General features: G+C 41.1%; 2 protein-coding genes across 4 annotated transcripts in view; one reads left to right on the top strand and one right to left on the bottom strand.

The window, feature by feature from the left end:
• Nucleotides 1–6894, bottom strand: part of TMEM252 (transmembrane protein 252) — a 69609-nt gene extending 62715 nt beyond the window's left edge. The window contains exon 1 of the mRNA XM_074953284.1: nucleotides 6835–6894. The gene's annotated coding sequence lies outside the window, so the exon portion shown is untranslated. The remainder of the gene's footprint in view (nucleotides 1–6834) is intronic.
• PIP5K1B (phosphatidylinositol-4-phosphate 5-kinase type 1 beta) overlaps nucleotides 1–16658 on the top strand; it is a 185406-nt gene that overhangs the window by 22408 nt on the left and 146340 nt on the right. Inside the window, exon 1 of one of the 3 annotated variants that reach the window (XM_074953283.1) lies at nucleotides 349–533. The exons of 1 other annotated variant lie outside the window; for it this stretch is intronic. The gene's annotated coding sequence lies outside the window, so the exon portion shown is untranslated. Of the gene's footprint in view, nucleotides 1–348; nucleotides 534–16658 lie in introns of those variants that run through there. One more of the 3 variants, XM_074953281.1, reaches the window with a different exon arrangement.

Below are 16658 nucleotides of genomic sequence, written 5' to 3'. Positions count from 1 at the left end.
CCACCCCCGTCTGGGCGTAGCTGCGGCCGTGCTGGCTGGTGCCTGGGCAGGGACACCCTGCCCCGCCTCGCGCAGCCCGGCCTCCGCAAAGCAGCCCCGCTCCGCCTGAGGGCTGGCGAAGGGTAAGTGGGGAGGCGATGGAGCCCCGCCGCTCAATGCGAGACGGGGGGAGGAGGAAGGGGAAGAGCCTGGGAGGCTGCCGGGCGGGGCCTCAGCCGGCGGCGCAGCCCCGTGTTTGGGAGGCGCGCAGAGCACCAGGGCTGGAGGGGAGGGAGGCCGGGCCGGCTCGGCGCGTAACTTCACCCAGCCTGCCCGGAGCAGGAGGAGGACGGCGGGGTCTTGCCGCTGCCCAGGGACGGGACCGGCCTCTCCACGCCGGGCCGGCGGGGGAAGCCCAGCCCGCAGAGAGAGGGCGGCAGAGCCGAGCCGGAGGCGGCAGCCTGCCCCGGCTGGGCGCGCTGGGCGCTCCGGCAGCCCCGGAACTCACCGCGGGGGCGCAACGGGGCTGGAGCGCGGAGTCCCCGGGGCCAGAGGCAAGTGCGCGCGGCTCGCCCCCTGCGGACCGGCCTGGCTGCTCCCCCCGGGGCCGTGCGGGGCTGTGACGGCTGCTCCTGCAGGGACCCGGGGCCGGGTCCTGCCGGCTGCCAGCGGGGAGGGACTCGTGGGCAGCGGACGCGGTGGCGCTGGGCAGCCCCCTGACTCGGGGCGGGTGGCACCGGGAGAGCTGTACAGGCACCGCAGCTCCCGAGGGTTGGGCTGCAGGGGGCTGTCCGGGCACTGGGGGGCTGGCAGCCGGGGTGGAGAAGAGGGATGGTGTCTGTGGGAGGGGGCTGGGGTGGCTGCTGGTGGGGAAGGCGTGCAACAGCGGGGTTGCACGGGCCCCTGCATGTCGCCGGGGAGGCTCCGTCCTACTCCTTTCATTGCTAGCTGTGGATCCGGCTTGAACAGGTGGGGGGGGGGGAGGGTGTAATGACATCAAATGCTGCAAAGCCTTAGTTTCCCCACCCCACGCCTTTCAAACTGATACCGAACCCTGCGCTGGCTAACCGGGGGAAGGGAGATGGAAAATGTGCAAATTGTTTTGCTGTTTCAGTTACAAAGCCTGGTTTGTTTATTTGACATCCTTGCAGGTGCAAAATCTGTCTCTGCTGTTGCCTTGTGGTTGACACGGTGGATTGTAACCTGGTTCTAGGAAGTTGTTTAGGTGGTTAGCTACCTTGTTCTGTGTCAGACAGTAAAATCAATGCTCTGGAACAAGAATAATACCCCATTAACACTCTTACACAAGTTACAATTTGTACTGCTACTTCCAACGAAACAAGCACACAAACCCCTTCATGTTGAGGCCCTAGGTGCCTCATAGACGCTATAGTGCTGCTAGGTCATTGTAAACCTCAAGGTGTATAAGGATTTGTGTTTTCCAGAATTTTGCCTCCTGGTATTTGAAACATGCTAACATGGAGAGAGCAACAACTTGACTCTTTACTTCACAGTTTTGTAGTCACAGCAGAAAATTATCCTTCCTAATCTCAACCTTTGCTGTTGCACTCTGGTAAAAGGACAAAAGTCTTCATTAAAATGTAACACTATATAGAAGATTGGTTTACATAAATTGTTTAATAGAGATTTTCTAGGTAGGGAAATCACAAGTGAAGTAATAATGATTTATTTTGCTTAATATAAATCTGAAATAATTTCAGTAAGTGTGCTGAGAAAATACTCTAGTGAACAGGAGAATGTATACTAATAATATACTTACACCTTAATTAATGCATGCATAGATTATAAGGTTGGTAGCCTGATGATAATTGCAGTAAGATTTGATATATGCATGGAGGTCTGATCCTAAAATATTATGTCCTCTTTGAAAAGAATGCCACAAGATACAGTCTAATCTACATTTATATACATCTACATATATATTTCAGAAGGTTACAAACTTCCTATAAGTCTATAAAATTTTTTTGTTAAATTTCAGGGGTTGGTGACATTAAGGCTTTCACATGAATTAGGTCCTGATCCTGCAGATTTAACTTAAACTGGAGTACTTAGAGGCACCTTAGAGACTAACAAATTTATTTGAGCATAAGCATCTGATGAAGTGAGCTGTAGCTCACGAAAGCTTATGCTCAAATAAATTTGTTAGTCTCTAAGGTGCCTCTAAGTACTCCTTTTCTTTTTGCGAATACAGACTAACACGGCTGCTCCTCTGAAACTTAACTTAAACTGAAATTCAGTGAGATTACTCACATGCTTAAAATTAGGCATATGCATAAATCTTTATAGGATAGGGGTTATGGTGTGAATCTGTGTTGATTAGTTATTTGAGTGTTTGGAAGAGTTGAGAAGGACCCAGACAATTGTGGTAGATGGATTTAAGGCTTTAAATTTGCTGAATAATGTCCTGAAACAGGAAACTGTCTCATAAATATAGCAGACCTATCTTGGAGTATCACAGCGTGGTTTACCTAAAACAGCAGTGCTTCCTGGAGCCAGCTGATGCACTATTTAGGTAGTCAATATCAATCTGGAGTATGCTTAGGGGTTTTTTTCGTCTTCACCATATGAAAAACAAACCTATGTGTATTTGCTCTGCTTATCACTGCTTCAAAAAATCTATAAATATGTCATATTAGGTCTCCTAAAGAAAATGTCAGTAGCAGTTGGCTCATGTCACTTTTAAAAGGATGTTGCTTGAGGTGAAGAAACCTAGTTCTCCTTTTCAGAAACAAAACAAACTATGTGTGTCTGTAAATGTTTTATGCTGGTCTTCAGTAATGCAGGAAGGACTCAATTCAAAGCAGAATTTCAGGGGGTTTTTCTCTTAACTGCCGATGTTCTTTAAATTAAGTTTGAGAGAATTTGAGTTTAACATAATGGTAAAAGAATTCTGAATAAATATATTTCTTTAAGAACTTTAGTTTGTGACCTAGACAGAAATTTTCACAGCACAAAATACATGTGCTGCTGACTTGGTAGCCATAGTGGCTGCTCTGGCATTTTCGGCACTTTTCAAACATATTTTTCCTCAATACGTTCAATTTTCATGGGTTTTTTTGCTCCACATGTCTTTGTTGTGGGTACCTAAAAAATATAATTCAGGAAGAACTGTATACAGCTAATGAAAAAGGTCTGAATAGAGAAACATTGTTTTCCAAATCTGCTTTTATAATTAAAATCCCCAGAAAAAGCTCATACGTGGCAAGTAGTTGCAAAGCACAAAGCGTTTAGGAACATTTTTCTTTACTCTAATTTTGATTCTTATCCCTACCATCCCACATTTTTCTCCCATGCCCCCTCATTAGGTAAGTGCAGAATACAGTGGAGAATCAATATGTTTGGGAAATGATCCTTCATCTGTTGAAGCCAATGGGATTTTTGCCATTGGTTTCTTATTGATGCAGGATTTTGTCTGTGACTTTGTTATAGCAAAGCATTTAAGCCTGTGCTTAAGTCTCATTGAAGTAAATGGGACTTAAGCATATGCTTAAAATTGTGTGAAATGTATGAATTATGTTTTTGTCGTATTTAAAAGTACCTTTTTGGTGGTTTGTTTAGAGTTTGTTTATATACTTCTAATAGCTTCTTATCTCATGCAGCTCCATTACACTAATATCACTCTCTGGTTACGCATCATACCAAAAGCAATGGATGTTAAGTCTCTTGGCACTTCTCAAAGAATTCAGGGAAGAACCTGGTGTGTTCAGCAACATTCCTTCTTTTAGTGCTTGATCAGCTCCTTTGGGGCACTGAGTCCTTCAACTTCTTTTTGTTTCAGTGGGAGATAGGAGTGCTGTGCAGCTCCCACAAAGTGCTGAGCATGTTGCAGGATTGGGAGCTGCTACTGAGTGCATAATAGCTGTTTTATTTGCCTACTGCAGTCACTGTACTACCAGTGTTTAACTTATGACTTCGTAAAGTGCTTTAAGATATTTTGAGTACAGAAGGAGCTGTGTAAGCCTTTGTTACCCTTAGTGGCTAGTTGGCACCAAAGTTTAAACATATGTAGGCCAAAGAAGCTAAAGTTTAACTAAAAAATATTCAGTAACAGCATTTAGAAGAATAGAAATAAGTAGTTAAGGGGAGATAGATGTATATTCAAATACAACCACAGTTTCAACAATCACTTACATAAATCTGCACTTATGAAATATTGTACTGTATGTTCCAAAACCAACTTTAACTCTGCCCTTCAATCCTTGCCCAGCACCAACCTATGAAACAGAGAAAAATTTTTATACCTACTCGCACTGGGTTATAGACATTTTGAACATGAGCTGCATAGCTTCTCAAATCACCACTGTGTAGCCCATAGACTTGCTCACAGGCTGTCTTCTATTATATCTTCTCATGTTGGGCTGGGGAACTAACACTTCAATTCTTACCCTCCATATACAGACTTGGCCCTTTCCCCATTCCAGCTTCTGTCTGTGGTCAAGAGACTACACATCTCTTCTTCTTCTTCATATACTTTACAGTCCAGAAACAGCAGCCTTCCCCCATTCCCTCTGAGGCAGAAAGCTTGAACTACCCCATCTGCCCTCCTGATATGAACTGGAAATTCCATTCTAGCTTCCCTATTCATCCTTCCAATGTGAGTCAAAGAACCATACCATCCTCCTGCAGGCCGCACATTTCCCGATCCCAATCCGCTTTACACAGACGGATGGACTGCAGTGTAATTTATTCATCAAACCAGGCTAGTGTTGTTAATTTTATACTAAGGAGGGGGAGAGCAGCCAACATATGTGCTGAGAGTATTGTTTTAATTTGCAGTAAATGATGTGGGAAAATGGTAAGGTTGGAGTCGTAAGTATTCCTCTTTGTCCCCTATTACTCACCCACCATCATCAGAGATACATTTTAAAAAAAAAGTGTAGTGAGAGATTTTTCCATACAAGCCCCTCCCCCCAAAAACCTGCATCACAAGAACATTACATCTGCAAAGTTATCAGCATACCCTTAACTCTGCCCTATTGTGTATATACACTTTGCTATATCTTGTATTACAGAATCGTAAACCATATTTTCTGTGGGACACCTTCCTTACTCAGTGTATGAGATGAATGGTTCTCAATGAATGTTGCAGCTTTCTTTTTATTTTGTAACACATCTCTGGGGCAGGATTGTATTCACAATTCTACTGAGAACCTCATGCCAGTTTCCTTTCAAGCTGGTTTAGCCCCAGTACTTTCTGTCACTCCCTATACTTCTCATACCAGAGAGCCACTCAGTTTTTTTCTCTTGCTGAGTTGGGTTTAATGAGAAATCTCTTGCTACTGGAATGAGTCCACAAAATGCCACACTGTCCTAACATTTGACATTTTGTTGTTCTTGTGTACACACCCCCATTATAATTAGATACAAGAGTTGTTAGTAACTTTGCTTAACTACAAGCTTCCCCCCCCCCCCCCCCGAATGTAGCTAACACACTAGTTTTCAAAAAAACAAATTTCTTTTTAGCAAGTTTGAAGGGGCAGTAATAACTTATCAGGGACCCAAAGAAAATTTGGACAGTCATCAGTTTTAACTGGGGTAACTTTTAAAAGTAATGTTACAGAGAACGGGAAAAAAGTAATTTTTCTTCAGCGTAAATCTGGCCATTTTCATGCCAAACCAGTTTTCTCAGCCAAAGCTGCAAGGAGGCAAAAAATTTGTCTCAAAATTCTGTTTGTTTGCTTTTTTTAGGGTCTGATCCAAACCCTGTTGAAGCCAACGAGAGTCTTTCCATTGATTTCAATGTGCTTTGGATCAGGCCCTTAAGGTAATAACTTTCTAGCTGTGAAAGGTGCTATAGCTATTAATTTATTCGTGCATAGTCAAACCTTCTGTTTTTAATTTGTATAACCAGCCAAAGTTTTTTGTGTCTCGTCAAATTTTTCCATGTCCAAGAGTGAATAAAAAGGAAGTTTATCCAATGTCAGTGAGGACTAAAATTTGTTAGCACTTAAAGTAAGGCCTGTTGATGTTTCCTCTCATACACAGTAATATGCATATCCTTTGGTGTAAGTGCTGTCAAAGATTTGGCATAACAGTGAAGTTGTACAGTAGCCATATAAACAAATGGTTTAATAGCATGAGAGCTCCTGAAAGAACATCAAAACCACCTTAAGAGGACATAAGCCAATAATAGTGAGCTTTATTTTTGATACTTGCCTAGTTAGATTTTAAATAACAAACATTTTAAAAAGCGCATTTCAGTAGTAACAGTTCAATATAGGTCTTAATAATAATCCATATTGACAAATAAATCTATAAAAATCAAAGGTATGGGTAAAATTTTCAAAAAGCTCCTAAGTTCCATGGGACTTAGGGAATATTTAGATGCTTTAAAAAAAAGTACCCTCTAACTCCAAGATAAGGATTAATATGAACAAACAAATCTCCATTTTTGTAAAACAACTTTCTTGTCAGCAAGTACACATCATAGGTCATAATTTCAAAAAGAGACAGAATACAGGAATTGTGCAAAAGGTGGGTGCACTCATTTTATATGTTTAAAGTTCTTAATTTGCATGTAATGTTCATTACCTGCATGTGCAAATTCTTGTATTTGTGTGCACAAGTTTGTTTGCATAAGCGGTTATTTGGTACGTGTGCACAAATGCAGTTTCATTTGTGTAAATATAAGAATTTTGCACAGTTCACCTATTACATAGAGTTTTGAAAATGGACTGTGGCTGATTGCTTTGCCTTTTGCCAGATTACTAATCAGGGGTGGATGGATGGAAGGAATGCAACTTCTCACCTCTAGGGACAGGCTGCAATGCAGTCCCTTGGTAGCTGATCTCAGCCTCTGGGTCAGAATAAAGATGGCTGCCCTTCTACACTCACCATGTGGTAGTTCAGTCAGTGGATCCACCTTGGTGCATGCTGATTAGAATCTCTGCTTCTTCTGCCTATGGCCCCTTCTGTGCCAGCTTATTCAGGGGTGGGATGGGATCTGCTCTGTGATTTGCAGGCAGGAGTGAAGGTTCTCTCTTATGCAGCCACTCAGCCTGTAAAACCTCCCAACCCCCCCTCCCCCCATGCTATGTAAGAATAAAGCAATATTTATGTGCTTCCAAGAGTCTTTCTCACACTCACCTGTGGTAAACTGGCTTTCAAGTAGTTGAAATTTACTTAGGCTCTGATCTTGCAAAGACTTACTCATGTGGTTAGCTTTACATATGTAAGCAATCCCATTGAAGTCAAACTCTTGTATGTAAATCTTTGCAGGATCTGGACCTCATTCCCCAATTCTGCAAAGACTCATGCATGTGCTTAACTTTATGCACTGTGAATGGTCCCACAGAAGTCAACCCAGAAATCCCCAGACTGTTTGTTTTTTGTTTTTCTCCGTGACAAAAGATCTAGAGGGGGAAAAAAGGTCAGTCCAACCAAATTTAATCAGTTTATTAAAAACAGAAAGAAAAGAACTATTCCAGAAGATGTTTTGGCTATGAAACAGGAAACCTTTTCATGGAAGACCTCGGATTCTGGTTTTGTTTTGTTTTTAATAGAAACATGATAATGCAACAAATAAATTGTTTTATGAATAAGGGTATGTGTGTTTTATCTGTTGCCAGATTTTATTGACTATTTTTAGTTTTATTGCACTGGGAAACTGAATCTAACAATCCCTTTAATGGTGAAAAAGAAAATCACAAAGATTAGTGGGTATTTCTCAGGAGCCATGGAAAACCAGACTTGGATTTTGTTTCATGCTTCAGGGTTCAAGCTAGTTTGGCTATTGGAGACGAGGATGGGACCTAATGAGGGGTGCAGATTATCCCACATCTGCTTACTACAAGGTTCTTACAGCTTTCACTGAATCATCTGGTGCTGGCCACTGTCAGAGATGGGATACTGAACTAGATGAACAATGGGTCTGATCCAGTTTGACACAAGCTATCATAGGAATTAAATTTCTAAATCTACAGTAGAAAACTAGAGGGAGATCACTGTGTTGAAGAGGTGCCTCGAAATATGCTCTTTCATTTTTCTTATGGGGTTGAAGTACAAATAACGGAATAAAAAGCAAAGGAAAAAATACTAAAGTTTTTTTTAAGACTGAAGTTTTGTATAGTTTTAAAGAAAAAGTAGATTTTGGACTTGAATATAATTAGTTTTAGATGATGCCATAGATTTAGCAGAAACTTCATCTATATTACATATTCAGAGACAAGGCAACATTATTTTAGTGCTATATAAAAAATCAGTTGTAGTTCCACATAACTCAAAGGGATATATTTTTAACAGAATCTAAGCATTAAATTTTATTCATGTTGCTCGTGTAGGTGTACGTGTAAAACATTTTTTTTAAATTTCCCTTCCTTTTCTTTTTGCTTAAGATTTGGCTTTCCCACGCTGGAAATCAAAAGACCAATAGCTCAGAGCTATAAATAATTAGGTTGAGATAGTTCTTGTAACTTTTACAGAACTGAAATGCCTTGTGAAGGTTGCGTTTGCATTCAGAACTCACATTCTTTAGTTTTCTATTTAAACTGAGCAATGTGAGGAGCTCTTCTATTGTTAGCCAAAAAGGATTTAATGAAGTACTGGTTATTCTTTTGGTATGTTGTCTTCTTTGGTGTGCACTGTAGTTAATTCATAGGGTTTTAGAAACAAGCACAGACAAATAGTAATTGTTTTGACCTGTCCATGGAGAAATACTGTCCAATCTATTTAGTGTCTGATGTACTTTTAAGGTGCTCACATGCTGCACTGCAGGGAATCCTACAAGTGCCTAGCTAGATTGATATTTGGTAAAATTTTGATGTGCATGTGTTCATTGTTTATAAGGCCTCTTCTTCTTTTGGTCAGTGAAACACCTGGGAATAAAGTGTCTTTAATAAAACATACTGTACAAATCCATGCTCACAAAGGCTTTCATGGTTCTCATTTTGCCCACCATGAGTTATCAAAGCTTCATGGTGAAAGTAGGGGTCGAGCTCACACCCTCGTGCTGCAGAAAACACAGGTCACTACCACTTGAATTCAAGTAGAAGCTTCATTAGCTGTTAGCAGCTGAACTTGTCAAATACTATTTATAGAATAATCAATTTACAATAACAATCCAAACTACTTATAGAATAATCAGTTTGATTAACTTAGTATTTTTTTCAAATAAAATACATTTATACTGTTTCCATTGTTTTTTCAGCTCTAGCTTTTCTAGCTCTAGCCCTTTATAGAGGGCATTTTATATATGCACACTGGGAAGACTGGTACATTTTCCTTTCTGTATGGTGGATAATTAAGCTTGTAGCTCTGAGAAGGGAAGTCCTTATCTTAGCTACAGGCTTGGTAGTGTACATTAATAGGACATTCTTAACCACACCAATGATCTGAGATGTGATTGGGGAATGACATCTATTGTAGAAAGAGAGATGATTCCTAGCCTCTCCTGACAAAGATCTGTGGGTACTAGATTATGTTGGGTATCTTTGAAATCTGAATTCTGTCACATTAAGGTTGGAACTGAGCACATCTTACACGTTCCCTGAGGCTTTCAGTTGACTTAGAAAAGCCTGTATAACATGTCAATGTACCAAGCTTTCTTCTGCTCCATATGTTTTAACTGACACCAAGCCATAACAGCTCCTTAGGGCTGAAAACATTTGCACCATGTAGATCTTTGGATGGGTGTCCCAATCACGCTCCTGTCCACTACCAAGACCCTGTATATCCCTGCTTCCCCAGCAGTGAAGAGGAGTGGTGTAAGAGCCCCTATATCAGTTCTATATCACAGGAGTCGCCATGACTGCATGGTAATCTTCCATGGGCTTGTTAAAATGGGTTTAGGGCCAAAGCATGGCTGCAATGAACCACAAGGCAGCCATGCTTTGCTGGAGAATCTGACCCCTTATCTTTGTTGCTAGCATTTGTGTTCCTGTGAACTGAGGTGGGGTTTTTTTTTGTTTTTTTTAACATCGGCCTCACCTTTCTGAGCACTTAATCATTTACTAGTAAACAGATGTGAACATCTGCATAGTTATCATTAACTGTCGTCATCTTTAGCAAAAGTCTGTGGAATCCTTCCCATCTCCTCCAACTTACAAGTTAGTTTCAAAGAGTCCATGTAATTTAGCATTGCTTTTTACATCCTGTATCACGTCAATAATAGTCTAAAAAAACGGTTACAAAGCACATGGTAACCCATAATGCTAGAATGCAGAATCCTAAAACTGAGATTATTATTTTATTTTATTTATTTATTTTTATTTTGGCCCCATCAATCAGTGGGGAGGTTTCCTTTGCTTGCTTTTTTCAGTTCTTCTAATGTAGCAATTTTTTCTCTTGGTTACATATACAATTTGTGAGGGGAAGAGGAGGTCAGACAGTCTTGTCAACAGTATCAATAAGATGGGCATCACTCTTCAAGTAAACATCACTTATGCTCTGTAGTGCTCAGGGAAAATGTACTGCATGGAAGAGCTAATGGAGAAGGGAGGTGGTTGTATACTGTACCAGCATCCCACTAGGTAAATGATAGCAACAGGTTTATATACATTATTACTCCTGGGGGAATTCTGCACCAAAAAAATTAAAGATTCTGCATATTTAATTTGTCAAAATGTAATCAGTCCAGTTTCAATTATTTTGGTAATTTATTTCAAACTACCTGTCAACAAGTATGTCATCAGTACAGACAACAGCAAAAAAGATTCCTTCAGAATCTAGAACTAGAGAATTAAAGAAACCCCTACAACAATATCTAAACAAATACTTTGCCTCAGTCTTTAATGAGGAGCTTAAGGATAATGGTAGGACGACAAATGGGAAGGAGGATATGGAGGTAGACATTACCACATCTGAGGTAGAAGCCAAACTTGAACAGCTTAATGGGACTAAATCAGGGGATTATAATAACCAGATAATCTTCATCCAAGAATATTAAAGGAACTGGCACCTGAAATTGCAAGCCCATTAGCAAGAATTTTTAATGAATCTGTAAACTCAGGAATTGTACTGTATGATTGGAGAATTGCTAACATAGTTCCTATTTTTCAGAAAGGGGGGAAAAAGTGAGCCAGGTAACAGGCCTATTTGACATCTGTAGTATGCAAGGTCTTGGAAAAAATTTTGAAGGAGAAAGTAGTTAAGGACATTGAGGTCAATGGTAATTGGGACAAAATACAACATGGTTTTACAAAAGGTAGATCGTGTCAAACCAACCTGATCTTCTTTGAGAAGGTAACAGATTTTTTTAGACAAAGGAAATGTAGTAGATCTAATTTACCTCGATTTCAGTAAGGCATTTGATATGGTTCCACATGGGGAATTATTAGCTAAATTAGAAAAGATGGGGATCAATATGAAAATTGAAAGATGGATAAGGAACTGGTTAAAGGGGAGACTACAACGGGTCACACTGAAAGGTGAACTGTCAGGCTGGAAGGAGGTTACTAGTGGAGTTCCTCAGGGATCGGTTTTGGGACCAATCTTATTTAATCTTTTTATTACTACCTTGGCACAAAAAGTGGGAATGTGCAATAAAGTTTGCGGATGACACGAAGCTGGGAGGTATTGCCAATACAGAGAAGGACCGGGATATCATACAGGAAGATCTGGATGACCTTGTAAACTGGAGTAATAGTAATAGGATGAAACTTAATAGTGAAAAGTGCAAGGTCATGCATTAAGGGATTAATAACAAGAATTTTAGTTATAAACTGGGGACGCATCACTTGGCAGTAACAGAGGAGAAGGACCTCAGAGTATTGGTTGATCACAGGATGACTATGAGCCGCCAATGCGATATGGCCGTGAAAAAAGCCAATGCGGTCTTGGGATGCATCAGGCAAGGTATTTCCAGTAGAGATAAGGAGGTGTTAGTACCGTTATACAAGGCACTGGTGAGACCTCATCTGGAATATTATGTGCAGTTCTGGTCTCCCATGTTTAAGAAAGATGAATTCAAACTGGAACAGGTACAGAGAAGGGCTACTAAGATGATCCGAGGAATGGAAAACCTGTCTTGTGAGAGGAGACTCAAAGGGCTTGGCTTGTTTAGCCTAACCAAAAGAAGGCTGAGGGGAGATATGATTGCTCTCTGTAAATATATCAGAGGGATAAATACCACGGAGGGAGAAGAATTATTTAAGCTCAGGACTAATGTGGACACAAGAACAAATGGATATAAACTGGTCATCGGGAAGTTTAGACTTGAAATAAGACAAAGGTTTCTTACCATCAGGGGAGTGAAGTTCTGGAACAGCCTTCCAAGGGAAGCAGTGGGGGCAAAAGGCATATCTGGCTTCAAGACTAAGCTTGATAAGTTTATGGAAGGGATGATAGGTTGGGATAGCCTAATTCTGGCAAATAATTGATCTTCAACTATTAGCGGCAGATGTGCCCAATGGCCTGTGATGGGATGTTAGATGGGGTGGGATCTGAGTTACTACAGAGAATTCTTTCCTGGGTGTCTGGCTGGTGAGTCTTGCCCACATGCTCAGGTTTTAGCTGATGGTCATATTTGGGGTCGGGAAGGAATTTTCCTCCAGGGCAGATTGGCAGAGGCCCTGTGTGTTGTGTTTGTGTGTTTTTTTTTTTTGGCCTTCCTCAGCAGCGTGGGGCATGGGTCACTTGCTGGAGGATTCTCTGCACCCTGAAGTCTTTAAACCACGATTTGAGGACTTCAATAGTTCAGACATAGGTGAGAGGTTTATTGCAGGAGTGGGTGGGTGAGATTCTATGGCCTGCTTTGTGCAGAAGGTCAGACTAGACGATCATAATGGTCCCTTCTGACCTTAAAGTCTATGATTCTATGAACAACCCAGTTCCCATTGGGGGGTGTTGGAGGGGGCTGTGTGGGGCCCCTAGAGCCCAGACCCCCCCCCACAGAGCCCAGCTGCAGAGCAGCCCCCAGCCCAGACACCAGCACCCCCAGAGCCTTTACCCCCCCAACTTCTTTACTGTCCCGCTGGGGGACATGGTGTGGTGTGGCCCTGCCCTTCCTCGCTCTTTGCCAGACCTGCCTGGGTCTCCCGGGCCCTCTCCCATCCCTGGGAGGATGAGGATCAAAGAGCATGCAGTCCTGCCAGGCTGGGCGCTCTGCTCACTGCGATCTGGGCTTTGCAGAGTCCAGCAGCCCCTGGTGGCTGCCAGAAATTCTTCAGGGGAAACAGGGAATTCTGCAGTGGCACAGAATTCCCCCAGGAGTAATCTGTATGTGATATTTCACCAAGGGGAAAATGGCAGCACAAAACCTATAATTTGCTTAGGTGCATGTCTCTAATATATAAAATTAATCTAAGCATGGAGGGTCCATGCAGACTTCACATAATTTAAGCCCCATACTCTCCCTACTTGAGGGGACTTGGCAGAAGAGTGTTCATCCCTATCTATTGCAGGTGGGATCTGAGTGTCAGTCCCAAAACGGCCAGCTGAAGGAGCTGACTCTGGATCCATACTTACGTTGATCCAGTGTCTCAAACTCCCTGAGTTGGTGGGTAGGGGCAAAGGGAGCAGAGGGAATGTGACCACTTCAGTTACTTAGGGTGAACAGGTAGTGGGCTGCATTTGTGGGAATGAGGGAATTGATTTTATCTCTAAGAATAAGGGCAGATATATTACAGCCAGAGGTTGATTTACACGAATACTGCCTTAACTTTCACGCTTTGTGATTATTTTATCTATGTACTCAAGCCCGGATTCTCTCTGAAGGTGAAACTGCTTTGGCCTGCACTGAACCTAAGGCTGGCTTAGGGAGCCTTTTGTCAGTGTGGCCGCCACTGATAATGATGGTGGAAACCTGAGAACTACTGCTGGTGTTCTAACCAGCATGTTATCTAGCCCTGCTCTGCAACTACACTGTCAAGTAGTTAAAATGCTGGTGTCTGCTGGCAGCCTGTCTGTGGCACTTTTTCTGTTGTAGTTACCACTAGTGGAGCTGCACCAGTGATAATGTTGTGGTGGAAAATAGGAAGAAAAATGCTAATGGAGAAGAGGCTGGGGATGCAGAAGTTGTGGACTTTTTAAACCGTTCCTATGTTTTTATGAGTTTAGGTAAGTTGTTTAGGCCCTGATCTTCCAGCACTGAAATCAATGGGCATGAGATCAGAGCCCTAGCTTCAGGACTGGTTGTTTCTATGTTAAATGAGGATAATAATGCTAGCCCACTTTTGTAAAATTTGTTAAGATCTTAACAAGAGAAGCCTGGTATACCTAGTGAATACATTTTGTATGTTTTACAGTCATTGCTGTTGTTCAAATATAATTTTCTACTGTCAGAGTACTACTTACTTAGTTTGGTGTAGTAAGCCTTGCAGTACGCGCACAGCCTTGCAGATTTCATCCTTTGTGTTTGTCTACTGTGTTTAATAGTATGAATTATATTCTGTCTGAAGCAATAGCAGTTAAAGAACATTAACATAGTGTTTTCGTTTAAGGTATTTAGAGGAAACTGTTATTGTGTGCATAAATCTAAGTTGGTGATTGCTTATTTTCATTATTTTAGTGAATAAAATAGATTTCCAGTATCATATTCTTGCATTGCACTTATTTTTATGTCTTTGAAAGAGAAATGCATTATAGCAAGTGTTTTCAAGACTAATTACTGGAAAACTCATGTAGTTTATTCCAATGATATACAGTAGTAATTACAATGAAACTACTCTAAAACTTTTATATCACTTGAGGCCAAATTCTGCAACCATTACATAGGCTCTTTATTTTGTTTTGGGTAAGTAACAGTTGGGGCTCCAATCTTAAGCACATGTGTATATGTATGCACTGTTTCAGAGTAGCAGCCGTGTTATCTGTATCCACAAAAAGAAAAGGAGGACTTGTGGCACCTTAGAGACTAACAAATTTATTAGTCTAAACTAGTCTAAACTAACAGCTCACGAAAGCTTATGCTCTAATAAATTTGTTAGTCTCTAAGGTGCCACAAGTCCTCCTTTTCTTTTTGTATGCGCTGTGGGTCTGATTCTCTGCTCACCTAACTTTAACACTAATGGAATTGTGCAAACAGGGAATCTGGCTCTGTGAATAGCTCCCTTGAAATCAATGGAACTACTCAAGCTAGGTAAAGTTGCACACATGCATAAGACTTTCAAGGATTAGGGCCTTGTTTTTGGTGGTTTTTTTTATACTGGAGGTGGACCCGAGACAAAGTACATACAGATCTTAAATTATGAGAAGCTTAGAGTTTTCAGACCAAGGTTTGTTGTGAGTCCACTTTGCTTTTACTAGTCATGTGTGATATATGAATAACTTACTCTTATGCAGCAAGTAGTTGCTACATACGATCTGAAATTGTCTCCCAAATTTCTGACCTTTTGTGCATTTGCCTGTTTTCCTAAATGTGCTGCTATTGCTACCACTAGTGCAGAGGTGGTCGTAATTGTTGGAACACTGGTGTAGGTTGGCCTCTGGCATTTTAACCACCTGATCCTGCAGTCCTCATGAACACAAAGCATCAGTTGACTTCTCTGGAAGTTAAGTATGTGTAAGGACTGTAGCATGAGGGCCTTTATAATGTAAACTGCTCTTTTATAACAGGGTGACTTTTGCAGAACAGGATTAGGTTTGTTTTTATTGTATTTCCAGATACTGGTACAAAAGACAGAGATATTTACTCCTTTCCAAGGTCTCAAGGGATTGAAGCTCATAAAGACTGAGTCACAAACAAAAGATGCCTTTGGATATTTTTTTGTTGGAGTCTGACTGAGAATCAGAAGATTGCTCATATAAAACATCATAACAAAAGGAATGTAACCTAGGTCTCTTGGTTAATGACAGGAACATCAAATAAAGTTCCTCTAGTAGCAGAGTTGATCTTATGTCACTATTTCAGATAAGGTAAAAGAGAAATAATTTTGTTAATAGGATGTTTAAGGTAAATATGTTCCTTTCCTATTGAATGTTTTATTGGCTTTTTCACAATGCTAATTTTTAAAGTGAAAACGGAAGCTAAACTGAATTTTAGAAAACCTTGTTTTTAATACTTAAAAATAAATAAATCTGTGAGCAGTGTCTTATTTGCAGAGGAAATATTTGCATCCAGTGTTTGCGACTCAAACATAGTAGCATTGTGCTAATGAATCAGAACCAGAAAGTTGAAACTTAGTAGAAACAGTAAACAAAAGTGAACTGTTGTTCTTTTCACTGAATGAAATGGCAAAAGTAAACAGCACAAATGATACAAAATAAGCTACATTTCTTCAGTTTATTAAAAACTTAGGTGGTATTAGTAACGTCATTAGGGAAACCTCTACAAGGACAAAAACAATGAGGAGTCCTTGTGGCACCTTAGAGACTAACAAATTTATTTGGGCATAAGCTTTCATGGGCTAGAACCCACTTCATCAGATGCATGGTGTGGAAGATACAGGAGCAGGTATAAATGAAAAGATGTGAATTGCCTTACCAAGTGTTCCTCCTGAAGGTCGAAACAACACACTGGACTTCTACGTAGAGTGCTTCCGCTGACGTGCACAGGCTGAAATTGTGGAAAAGCAGCATCACTTGCCCCATAACCTCAGCCGTGCAGAACACACTGCCATCCACAGCCTCAGACACAACTCTGACATCACAGTAAAAAAGGCTGATAAAAGAGGTGCTGTAGTAGTCATGAATAGGTCGGAATATGAACAAGAGGCTGCAAGACAACTCTCTGACACCACATTCTACAGGCCATTACCCTCTGACCCCACTGAGGCTTACCAAAA

This window comes from Natator depressus, chromosome 5, assembly GCF_965152275.1.
Source record: "Natator depressus isolate rNatDep1 chromosome 5, rNatDep2.hap1, whole genome shotgun sequence".
Taxonomy (NCBI): Eukaryota; Metazoa; Chordata; order Testudines; family Cheloniidae; genus Natator; species Natator depressus.
Note: the sequence above shows the minus strand (reverse complement) of the source record. Positions and strands in the feature narration are given on the sequence as shown.